This window comes from Gymnoscopelus braueri (genome assembly GCF_963280865.1).
Source record: "Gymnoscopelus braueri genome assembly, chromosome: 21".
NCBI lineage: Eukaryota > Metazoa > Chordata > Actinopteri > Myctophiformes > Myctophidae > Gymnoscopelus > Gymnoscopelus braueri.
This window is the reverse complement of record NC_137623.1, coordinates 10,247,695-10,260,670: the sequence shown is the minus strand read 5'-3', so window position 1 is coordinate 10,260,670 and position 12,976 is coordinate 10,247,695. Positions and strand designations below refer to the sequence as shown.

General features: G+C 43.5%; 1 protein-coding gene across 3 annotated transcripts in view; it reads right to left on the bottom strand.

Annotated features, from left to right (window-relative positions):
• znf438 (zinc finger protein 438) overlaps positions 1-12,976 on the bottom strand; it is a 65,009-nt gene that overhangs the window by 26,382 nt on the left and 25,651 nt on the right. For all 3 annotated transcript variants that reach the window (XM_080418411.1, XM_080418410.1, XM_080418412.1), the window contains exon 2: positions 4,889-4,992. The gene's annotated coding sequence lies outside the window, so the exon portion shown is untranslated. The remainder of the gene's footprint in view (positions 1-4,888; positions 4,993-12,976) is intronic.

Below are 12,976 nucleotides of genomic sequence, written 5' to 3'. Positions count from 1 at the left end.
GAAGTACAGGGACGTGTGATGATGGCATACAGCACAGTACGCTCAAGCTTAAACTTTAATCACCTGGCCACTCCAGGGGGCCTGTTAAAATGTTCTCTTGGTGCGTCCACCTCTACTACACCTCACTCTATCCTTTGTTTTTCCATATTCCTGACAAGGCACGTAGGATTTACAAAGTGATATGCTCGTACGTTCAGCAAACTCACACGCACTAACACAACCCTCCAAGTGGCGTTAGATCACGGAGTATGTTAATCATGGGAAGCATCGTTGGGGGGAAGGGGTGATACCAGTGACTAAACCTTGAGTGGGACACCATGAAAACACCTGTGTTCCCAGTTCCTACGGTACCTTTAATGATCACTCATCATGATGGGAGAACTCATTAAACGAGGCCCCGCAAGAAGGGGAAAGGAAACTGTCGGCTTTCTAATTTTAGGCGCTCTCCGTGTGTCTCAGATGAAAAATGCAGAGAGACGAGACGTGGAGAGAGAGAGAGAGAGAGAGAGGGAGAGAGGAGGGAAAGTTCTCCCTCTTTTGCACTTTGCTGACTTTCTGCATCATGTCTTAACTACCTCCCTGCATCTCTCTCTCTCTCTCTCTCTCCCCCAACTCTTTGATTATCTCTGAATCATTTCTCCCGCTCTGCCTCTCTTTTTGAGAACGTCTTTATTTCTCTCTCCATCCTCCTCTCACTGAAAATTCATCAGATCATCAAACCCACACCACCCCCCTCCCCACGTCTCTTGTCTTTCTGTCTCTTTTTCCTCTATCCTGCTCCGCTTTGTTGCCTCTCCTTTATCCACCCCTCCCTCCCTCCCCCCTCTTCTCTGTCGGTACCTGGATAAATAAACAGTGATGCGATGCTAATTAGAGCAGGTTCAGGGACATGACGGGCCCAGAGACACGTAAACAGAAGAGGGTGGGGTGAGAGAAGAGGGGAGGAGAAGAGATGGGGTGGGGAGGTAGAGAGCTATAACCCACCCCAAGGGCAACACATCACACACACAGAACGCACACAAACACACACAAATCGGTTGAAGGACGGAGCGGTTTTTCGGCTTTCAAGCCCGAACCAAGGGTTCGCTTTGAAGCGAAGGGCAGTATAAGCGAGAGCGGGCGGGGCAGGTGGGGGGGAACTTTGAAGGGGGCTTGTGTTTGAGATGCGGGGAAGATATAGGGGGGCACCGGGGGCCGAGCTCTCGGCCCACGCCGTGTGAGGGATTGTCGTGCGCGCTTCCTTAAACCATTTAGACCGGAGACGAATCTGTGTCGTTTTTAGATTTCTTTTGGCTTTACATTTTTTTTAAAGCAAACATTGGTAACTCAAATCTTTGCTTCTGGGGATTTTACAAATGTCTTCTAAATCTTGACAGTTTTCTGAAAAACGTATGTTGCTTTAATATCAGTGGTTCGTAAACTTTTTCACGTCAAGGACCCCCAAAATTATATGTATTTGTCCACCGACACCCATCTCAAAATATTGGGTTCCAGGGACCCCCCAGAAGCGAAGATTTGAGTTCCAAATGTTCCCTTTAAAATATATATATATATCAAATAGTTGCACAAATGGTCAAGATTTTTCTAAAATAGCAGATCCACAAGCTCGTAGCGCGGCACTCGGTGCCGCGCTACGAGCTTGTAGAGCTGCTATTTTTGAATAGCCAAAAGTATAAAATGTGGATTAAGTGGTTACACAGATGCGTTCCCGGTCTTAAGGGGTTAATGACGGCTGGCTCCTTGAGACCCCGTGTGCGAGATCAAAAGATTATGCAGATGATCCCACCCGTTCTCCTCCTGCTGAGGTGAGCTTGGGTTTATAAAAGCAGGTCAACGCCGAGCAGCTATGCTTTTTTATTTTAGCATAAAGTGGCCTTTTCCAAGGTGGGTATGCTGCCGGCTATGTGAGGGGGGAACATTACATTAAGTGGAGAGGAAAAGTCTGGGGCGAGTGGGGAGGGGGATGGGGGGATGGGGGGGGGGGGGCAGATGCACTCAAACCTGGTCGCAAGTTAAAACCTGACACTGTCACTGTAAATTCTGACAGCTGTGGATACTTTCATGACAGCAAAGAAGGTGTCGAGCTTAAAGTAGCTGGAGGTGTGTGTGTGTGTGTGTGCGCGCAGAGTCGTGGAAAAAGTACTCAAATGTACTGCAATGTAGAAGTACTCTGTTACAAGTAAAAGTCCCGAATTCAAAATTTACTTGAGTAAAAGTACAAAAGTATTGGTATCAAAATGTACCAAAAGTAAAAGTACTAAAATGTTTGAAAATAGCCGATCTACAAGCTCAGTGATGCGACGCGTTGTGAGCTTGTAGATCGGCTATTTTCAAATAGCCTAGGTATAAAATAGGGCTGAAGTGGCTAATGTATGTTTTATAATGTAATAATTTATATCCGCAAAGTAACTAGTAACTAGTAGTGGAGTAAAAGTACAATATTTGCCTCTGAGATGTAGTGGAGAACAAGTAAAAGTATAGCAATTGGAAATACTCCAGTAAGGTAAAAGTACCTCTAAACTGTAATTAAGTACAGTACTTGAGTAAATGTACTTAAATTACTTTACACCACTGTGTGTGTGTGTGTGTGTGTGTGTGTGTGTGTGTGTGTGTGTGTGTGTGTGTGTGTGTGTGTGTGTGTGTGTGTGTGTGTGTGTGTGTGTGTGTGTGTGATACACTTCGGTTTAGTGTGTCCAGAAAAAGCAGGATTCTTTCTGCCCTTACAGGAACCCAGTTCATAGCAACTCACACATGACTGGCCACACAGTACAACTCTTATCCATACAGATGAGAGTAGAGGTTAACTCCCAGGCACGATCTCTGTCTTGGTACAGCCAAGGCAACGTAGAGTCCAGTAAAATTGACCAGCTGTGAGACCAGTGGTTTTCAAACTTTTTGTGCCTTAGGCTCAGCAATGGGCAACTCAACATCTCAAAGCGCACCCGTGTTCATAGCAAAAATAGCCAAACAACAAACTCACAAAGCGTCACATCGCAACAGCTTGTGGATTTTGGGAGAGTAAGAATGTGTCTATTAGGAAATTAATGGACAAATTAATTCACACCTGGACTTGTGTCACGGGTCACGACACACCAGTGTGCCTCAGTACATTGTTTGACAGTCGCTGTGCTGGAGTGTCTTTGATGGCCGCTTATAGTCCCAGGGAAACATTGTCTTGGCAGGATCAAAGACAGTGCCACGCTATAATGACTGTAGTTACCTTCACTGATGTTGCTGTTAAAATAACCAGACACCATCCCTGCTCACTCTAATGGAGGACCTGACTTCTGCTGGTGGAAGGGACATTAACGATGCGCTGAACTTGTTACGAGGTGAGAAGAAGCCCCGCGGACAGAGGGCAGGTATTGCTGGCAACAACAACCTGCCTTGTTTCTGACTCTGCAAAAAGCTTGGAAGTCAAGAGACAATGTTAAACCCTGTTTAGTTGACTGGAGTCCCCCAGGGGTCTATACTAGGCCCCCTCCTTTTTTTCCCCTCTACACCAAATACAGATCGATCAGCTATTTTCACCGAATGTTCGGCCCAGAATAGGGACGCTAGGGTTCATGTGGTTAACAGATCAGCTGGCTAGAGAGACTACTCCTTCTGATTAAACGATGACATCTTACAATCCCAGATTACGACTTGATTAGTAACGACAGGTGCATGGGAGAACCTTACAGTTACAAAGGCTTACATAAGCTTTTAATCTCACACTAAGACCAGTGCAAACACTGATAGAGAGAGAGAGAGAGGAGAGTGATGAGTTGAAGAAGGAGAGGAGAGACAGGAGAATACAGGGAAAATGTGATGGCTGGATAGATGAGCTATTTTTATAATGAGGTCAATGTGAGCTGTGGGATTTCGTTCTCCTGGGAGAGAGAGACACACACACACACACACACACACAGAGGAACTGTATGGCTCCTGCCGACGAGGGCTGCCTCTGTCAACAGGAGGGGAAAGAGAAGAGTGGAGTGGTTGGTTCATTCTCGCCCATTTCACCCCCCCCCCCCCCCCAATTCTTGCAATGAGGGAAACAGGGCGCATGCGCACGCTGCGACCGGCAGCGAGAGATATGTTTAATGTATGTAATATGTTTTGCTAACTCTTGCTGTAAACCTATTTGCCCTTTTGGGACATTAATAAAGTTGAACCTTGAACCACTTCCAGGGTTCATGTTTGTGACCAAATTCAGTAACTAGATGGTCATTGAGATTAGATTTTATACGAGTTATGAGTTAGAAGATGAGAGCAAGAAAAGAAGTCATCACTTTGCCACTCAGCTCCTTTCACCTCGTTTAACAGCGCTGGCATGCACTACATCTCCTTTGCGCAAACACATTAACATTTAGTTATTTAAATAAGGTTATTTCAAGAAGACTTCTATAATGAAATAAAAGCCTGCCTGACAGAAGCAGACACTTTATTTACAGGAGAAAGGTGACCGTAGCATCGAAACTAGGATTGTTTTAAACTGGATTAGTGGGTAATTAATTTATTTTCATTCAGACTCGAAATGATAGAAAAGACTAGGGTTGATCTTGTAGCGTTAGTTCACGATCAGATGAAAGATGGACTGTTGAGACGAACACTCTTAGAATTTTAGGTTACAAAGTAAGTTCTAAGCACTTATTTAGTAGGTACTTAGTAATTAGGAGTACTGCCTTGAAATATATGCATTATTTTCATATAATACACATCGATTTCAGCTTGGACTTTTAGTATGGTAGATAATCAGTTTTTTAGTACGGCAGATAATCTGGTTTTTAGTATGGTGGATAATCAGGTTTTTGAGCTCTGCTGTAAAGTGCACGGCCTTGCGATAACGCCAGCTGTTTGCACTGGGTCATAAATTCAAATGAGTAAGTATTACAAAAATGTTTACCGATTGGATGGTTCCTTGCTCCTTAGCGCCTCCCTTGGGGGTGCCTCCTCCTCTTTTGGGGCGGTGCCGGGGGTGTGGTCCTGTCCCCCCCTCTCCGCTCTCCCCTGGAAACGTGAGAAACACCAAAATGAATTATCAGAAATGGCACATGAAGACAATTTTATTTGAGTAGCAAGAAACCAGACCCCCGTGTTTCTTATGCGGACGTTCGTCATTCGTGTAGCTGCTCTTTATCCAGGGCTGTTTACATTGAATGCAACAGCAGAACATGCATTAAATGGCTTGCCCGCTGCCTCCGTGTGTCGCGGTATAACTGGCAACACGGCACAGTGACAAAGCACGCTAGACGCCTACATGTTTCACACACTAGTGACAGCTATGCATGACCTGTTTCACAAGCGCGCGCACACACACACACACACTTTCTCTCCCCCTTCTTCTAAATGCCTGTCACTTTGGCCTTCCATTAAACGGAGCAGGGGCTCGTTTAGCTAACGACATCTGGGCGTTTGGGGGGACGCAGGCTGCCCACTCAGTCATATCCCACTGTATTAAATAAATAAATAAGGAGCGCTCTTCTGTGTAAATTATTCATTTAACACGCCTTATCCTCTTCCAGCAACCTTGTTAGAGCACCCCAGGAGTGGGGATGCAGGGGAAGGTGTGGGGATGCAGGGATGGGATGGGGTGGGGGGGGGGGGGGGTGCGAGGGGGACAAAAGGAGGGAAAAGCGTAGCAGAGGAAAAAGCAGACACTATGCTTCATATGCGAGTCAGCACAACCAGCGGTGCATCCCTAAGCTCTCTGGCTGCTCAGTCAGGTAGGGGGGCTAATTCACTCTGACACCTCCTTTGTTTCAGGTGGGGGGAAAGAGCTGCGCGCGCGCACGTACACATACACGTGCGCACGCACGCACGCACACACACACACACACACACACGCCTAATCTCACATGCGCACACACACAGGTTCCCACTCTAACCCATTAATACCTGGAACGCATCCGTGTCACTTTAGATTTCTTTGGCTATTCAAAAATAGCAGATATACAAGCTCATAGCGCGGCACCGAGTGCCGCGCTACGAGCTTGTAGATCTGCTATTTTTGAAAAATCGTGAAAAAATATTTTCCAGATTTTTTTCAAAAAACTGTTAAGGCGGTTACACACCGGCGAATATGCGAATATACGCAAAATTCGGACTCGTTCCGAATAATTAAAAGACGCTTTTTTCGCTCCGCGAAACTGGTGTGGAAGCTTGCATTGACTTTATAAGGTTTTTTAAAAAAAACTATTATTCGCATGAAAAAAATCGCCCGGTGTGTAAGGACCTTTAGGATTTAGAAAACATTTTTAAGAATCGCCTCAGGTCTTAATGGGCTAACATGCACAAATGCACACACGCAGACACACACCTATCTACCTACCTACAGTACATGTCCATACACAGAAAGACAAAGAAAGCAAGAGAAAGAAAGTAAGAGATTGAGCAATAAAAGACAGAGAGAGAGCCAGCGCTCGGTGCATATTCATAGAATAATCATTCTAGTTGTCTGGATAAATTATTTAGAAACGAAGAGTCTAGAACACGCGATTCTGGAATGCTGTTGGCTGTGGGCTTTTTTTCTTCTGCTGTCTGCAGAGCTCCACATTTCCACAACACAGTGAATCATCCACTCCCAACAACCTGGCTCTAATGAACCAGGATGGGAACACGTAGAAAAATGCTTATCCTCAACAAAAATACACTTCTAGATATTAACCTCAAGGCCAATCGCACAACACTGCTGATCAGCAAACATTTTCATGCGGTGTTCTTGGCAGGATAAAGCTGACATTCATCCAGTGCGACACTGCAGATAATAGCCTAACTACATTTATACAGTAACAGCACTTCTGGGCAATAGACCAAGTTACATTATATTTCTTATCTTATTAGTAAAGAAATTCTGTATGGAAATATATTGGTATATAGCCTACACAATGTATAGACAAACATATTGTGAAGGTATGAAAGCATACAATACATAACAATATTAACCCTGGTGTTCAAAAGATTTTTTTAAAACCTTTTTTTGTATAAAAAAAAAAAAATTAGAACAAACTAGAAAACTCCGCCAGGTCAGGTAGGTTGTGGTCTCCTGGTTGCGCTACAATAGGCCAATGTGAAAAGGGTGCCATTTCTTCTTAGGCCTTGCACGGCAATCGGCCACTGCATTTATGATTTGAGGCATTTTGTTCAATTTAGCTATATTAGACCTCCTGGTGGCGCTATAACAGGCCAATGTTAAAAGGGTGGCATTTGTTCCTCAACGCAGTGCGAATGTGCGTGCGAAGTTTCACCGCAATCGGACGCTGCGTTCATGATTTGCAACATTTTGTTCAAAACGGGCCACTCCTGCAAACTGTCAATGTCAATCTATATTCCATCCACTGAGGATGGAATATGAAAAATCTAACAGATCTGTCTTGATCACATGACTATAGAGAGCATGTGTACCGATTTGCGTGAAATTTGGATAAAATCTGAAGGAGTAATATCCAAAAATGTGTTTTATATAAGTTGGCCTCCTGGTGGCGCTACAAAAGGCAGATGTGAAAAATGCAGGGCAAAGGTTTTTCCCTGGCCTCTAGGAAGTGTGCATACAAAGTTGTACACATATCGGTGCAGTTATAGATAAAAATACGAATCGGTCTGTAATAGCGCCACCATGAGGCTGATTTGAAAATGTTCAAGTGGCATTTCTTCCTCTGCCTAGTGAGAATGTGCGTGCAAAATGTCACGGAAATTGCATGCTGTGTTCATAATTTGAGGCATTTTGTTCAAAACGGAGCACTCCTGCAAACTTTGGAAGACATTTTTAGCCAATCAGGATGGAATATGAAAAATCTGAAAGACCAGTTTTGTTTAATGACTATAGAGATACTGTGTACCGATTCGCGTGACGTTTGGACAAAATCTATAGGAGTACTGTCAAAAAAATGTGTTTTGCAAAAAGTGGCCTCCTGGTGGCGCTATAACAGGCCCATGTAAAAAATTTGGGGCAGAGGTTTTGAATTGGCATCCAGGGAGTGTGTGTGCACAGTTTCACTGTGATCAAGCCAACGGAGCCAGAGATTAGCTGGTCACAGACGGACGGTCAGACGGACAGACAGACGGACGGACAGGGTGCAAAACATACTCTCTCGCCATGCCTTACGGCAGAGACAACAACTGATAAGCGTGCTCCTTGGAGCACAGGTCTCCACTTGGCCGGGTTGCCTACCCAGGCCCGTGAAATTTGGAAGGCAGTCATAGCCAATTGGAATGGAATCTGAAAAATCTGACTGATACATCTTGATCACATGATCACATGACCCCAGAGATAGTGAGTACTGATTTGTGTGAGTTTTGGACAAAATCTGTAGTAGTAGCCAAAAATGTGTTTTGAAGAAAACCCAAAATGGCAAAAATCTAGTCTGGCACAAATGGCCGGGGCTTATATAGGGAGTTGCGACATGATCCAAGGAATCAATCCAGGGAAATAAAGTTCTAGGTTCAAGCGTTATAAGCCAAAGCGTGAAATGGCCTGGCTGTAATAGCACCACCATGAGGCCAATTTGAAACATTTGGGGCAGAGATTCTTCTTAACCTACAGTACTTTCACGCCCATCTGTCCAACGTTGCCGGAGATTAGCTGCTCACAGACTGACTCACACACACAGACGGACTGACAGGGGAGAATTCAAACATTTTGAAAATAGCAGATCTAAAAACTCACATCAGGCTATTTTCACTCACTACTTGTCATACGACAAAGTACCGTATATAGGGCTTAAGTGGTTAATGAATATTCAAGAAACTAAACAATAACAAGACAAACTGACAAACAGTAAATATGGTGATGACTTTTAATTCATATTGTCAACTACTCTCTGTACTCTTCAGTACAAGCCCAAGTCTTGGGCTACAAATCTGCAATATATCAGAATTTTTCCTAAAAAAAAAAAGAAAAAAAAGACTCCTATACAGTATCGCTCGATTTTATGCCATTAAGGGTTCTAGAATTTTAGCTAGCATCCATTTACTGGCAAACATAACTAGTGTGAATTTTTCTCAAGAATCAAGATCAAGATTCAAATTTCATGAGAAATATGCACCCTAGTTTGATTGCAGGCAAATGGATGCTAGCGAGCACAACATCTAGGACTGGACTTACAAGCAGCCAGAGGGGGGAAAAAAACAAAACAAAGTAGACAGACAGTCAACAGAAAGTCCTTGGATCACCCCGAGGCTGACCTGAGTTCTGTTCCATTTCTCTTAGCCTCACAGTGGGGGGTCTTTGTCAGATGTGATGCTGCTCGTTACCCACTTCTACAGTTTGAATTGGATTTAACAGGCTTTGGCCCTGGCCCGCTAGATCAGACTAATACAATGAAACCTGTGTGTGTGTGTGTGTGGTATGTGTGTATGTGTGTGTGTAGTTAGGAGTCGATCACAAAACACTCTTTCATTTCCAAATAACACCCTGAGGTGTTAGTGCTGCGGTACAGAGGCGGTAGTACAGAATGTGAATCGGCTCTTGAGCTCATTCTCGCTCCACTGTCTGTGATAGCTAAGAACAGCCTTCTCGGGTTCTCACAGAGGCTACAACTGTGACATTATGAAACACGGAACCCGCGATACATTGTTTGTTTAAACTACTGGGTCTCGGAAGTTCCCAGCGGTCCTCGAGGGGATTCCAGGGAGTCCCCGGCACTTAGGCACCATTTTATTTTTTAGCTTTTCAAAAACAGACGATCTGATAAGCTCACAATGTGCTGTGATGTGACATGTTGTGAGCTTGTAGATCGACTGTTGACAAAGCTTCCCTTTTGGGAGTCACAAAATCTTTTCTAATGGGGGTCCGCGGCCAAATACAGTTTTTGAGGGTCCTAGACATGAAAATGCTTGGGAACCACTTGTTTAAACAGCAGCAGCAAAGCTAATAAAACGACACATGCCAGTAGTAATAGCCAAATTAATTTCTGCCTCAGTAATCCTTCACCCATCGTCCAGTCCATTGCTAGGCTATATCAGGCTGATCTCTCCAGACCTTCAACATTCCCATGGTCAGAGAGTCACTGCACTGCCACGGTCTCCTCTCTATCAGGCCCAGTAACCAGCCAGCAATGTAAATGATTACACTTGTGATTAAAGCTTTCCACTTCAAACAGACCTGCTGTTTATACAGGCCTCGATATAGCAGATGGGATAAAGAACAGGCAGGTAGTTTGCTATGCTACAGTATGTTCGCACGTATCTGTAAATGCATGTGTGCGTACGTGAACGTGTGTGCGCGTGCCCGTGCGTGCGTTTGCCTGGGTGGATGATGAATGTCATTATGCCCTGCCTCGCTGGACATACATTCATAATGACGCACCAAATGCCATTCTGCATACTACAGCCTCCACCTACGGTATATAAACTCTACAGCCTCCCCATCCCCGTAGGCTGGGAATGACATATGTTGTTTCACATTCAAAATGATTACATTTCCAAAAGGCGGAGAGGTGTCCGGGAAAATGGGTTCCTTTCTTCCCTCTTGCTTTAGATATTTGTTGGTTTTGCTTTAAGAAGCAGTTGGGAGGAAACAAGGATATCGCCAGAGCTTTAGTTCAAAGTCAATCGATTCGGCATGCTCTAGGTTCAACTGTTCTGTTTTAATAAAGGCATTACTGGAGGTTTCCAAGATTTCTTCTTGATGCACATGAAACCGGTATTTTTATACCTGCTTCTATTTGATGTGATTTCTATACCTGATGCTCCGTTTTTTCATTTTCTTACAATGTTACTTTGCATATGAAACTGTATTTCTAAATTTTTTAATCTGCTGGTGCTGGATGTGTTCCACAAGCACAAGTAGCATTTCTGCTTTCCACAGTGCCATCTATCCAATGCTTTTTTTTAAATCATGCACCTAATGAATATTGGATATACATTTGATTTGACTTTGCCTTCCTGTTATTTCACTGTATTCTTTGTTCCTCTATTCTCCCTTCCCTATTACTCATTGAGTGCCATTGACGTGTTTCACGTGTTTTACCGCAATGTGGCAATGGCGTGTTTGACGTGTTTTTGAAAAAAAAACGTTCAGAACCCAAGATATCATCATTTGAAGATTTGCTGCTCCATTCACTTCTTGTTTAACTTATTATTTTATATGTATTTATTTTCAAAAGGCAGACAATTAATGTCAACAAGGTCCAATGACCTCGTTGTCATTTGTGAAACCACACAGTGCAACCCTCAGTGATTAGCACCTATCAGGGGATCGATTATACTGGAGATAAATATTCTGTGACTACTTGAAAAAGGTATAAGAAAATTGAAAAATTGCTGGCACAGTTCGCTTTTTTTTTTTTTTTCATTGGCACTGAATGAGTTAAACTCTTCCTGTAACTGCAATGTTGAGAGCCTGCACAAAAAAAACAACTTGATTCTGCTTGATTTACAAGAAGACAGTGAAGAGAGACAGACATGTGGGATGGGTGACATGTTAACAGGTCCTGATGGGTGGGGAAGCGAACGCGGGACGTTGCCGTCGTCAACACGGTCGACTCACGGACTGGCTGAGGCACCAGGGCACTCCCAATAAAAATAACCTACAACATTACAGTTGATCGTAAACCTGAGCAAGCCTCACGTAGCCTTTTGACTTAACGAACAAGCTTCATTTCACAGGTTCTCTCTTTTAATCTTAGGGCAGAATGAGAAGGACAAAAGTGCAAGGTGTCCCGCAGCTGCACGCCTCCATCCCAAATTAGACCAGACCACATGAAAAGCTGTCGTCTCTATTCCGGGGCAGGGGCGGGGGAAATTACAGCCCTCCACTCTCTAGCCTACCATTAAACCGCAATTAGTGCAGCGCTACACTGGTGATGTCATCAACAGGGGACTTGAGAGGAGCTGAAAATAACGGCGCTTTGCCTCGCAGCAACACACCCATCAGGTCTAAACTTCATGTAAACATTTCAATGTTTTATCTCCGTCAGCTTCGTTGGGTGAAAACGCATCCGGAAAGGCTGGGTTCTCGATTCCACCCAGCCAGTTAAACAACTAAACTCTGCATTCTGTTTTAATTCCCTATAACTAGAAAATAATAGGAAAAAAAAAAAAAAAACACGTCACTTAACCACTTTCAACATGGCATCCCCTTTTTTGGTCATTATAGGCAAACATTTTCAAAATAATTTAACATAAAAAAAAGGACAACTCTGAAATATGCTAAAACAGCTGATCTACAAACTCACAACTTGTGAGCTATTTGTGAAATAGGGTTAAAGTGGTTAACCTGGTTTGACTGAATTGACCCAGGAATTTTAATTCCAAGTCGTGACTGGCACAGTCCCCAGAGAGAGGGGTCAGTGTGTGTGGTGTTGACCCCATGACCTGCGAGGAGACAAATCATCTTTGACTCACCTCTTTCATCAGCCCTTTTATATGACACCACAATCCCCATGTAACAGCAAACTACAAACACCCACTGAAAGTAACCAAGTACATTTACTCAAGTACTGTACTTAAGTGCAATTTTGGAGGTACTTTTACTACTCCACCACTATACACTATGATAGTCTTAAGTCTACCCACAGGAGTAGCTTTACATGTTTACTGGACATTTTGTTATTTCCCCCTATTAGTGTATTCATTGTTTCCAAAAAAGCACACAAACTGTCAATATCAATTAAAACATTTATAAAATGTAATAAAAGCAATGTGTTTGAACATGCATACACATTGTGCTGTTTAAAAATAAATACAAAATCATGTGTGGGTTTGACCAGGCATTACGTCAAGGTAAAAGAAAGTGTAAAATAGTATGACAAGTTCAAAAACACTGTCATTGTGATTTCTTTCCATTCTAGGGAAATCATTCCAAGATGCAGGGTTGAGGGACCTCTGTGTGGAGTCTTGTGTTAAGGGTCAGTAGCTGATGTGATAGAAGGCAGAAAGTACAACAAAAGCAGCAGCACGTGCTCGTCTACTAAGCATTGACGAGGCTTTTTATTTTACCCTCATCATAGAGCTGTTCCAAGTCTACCTGGACTCTCTCTGAAGCCAACATGGA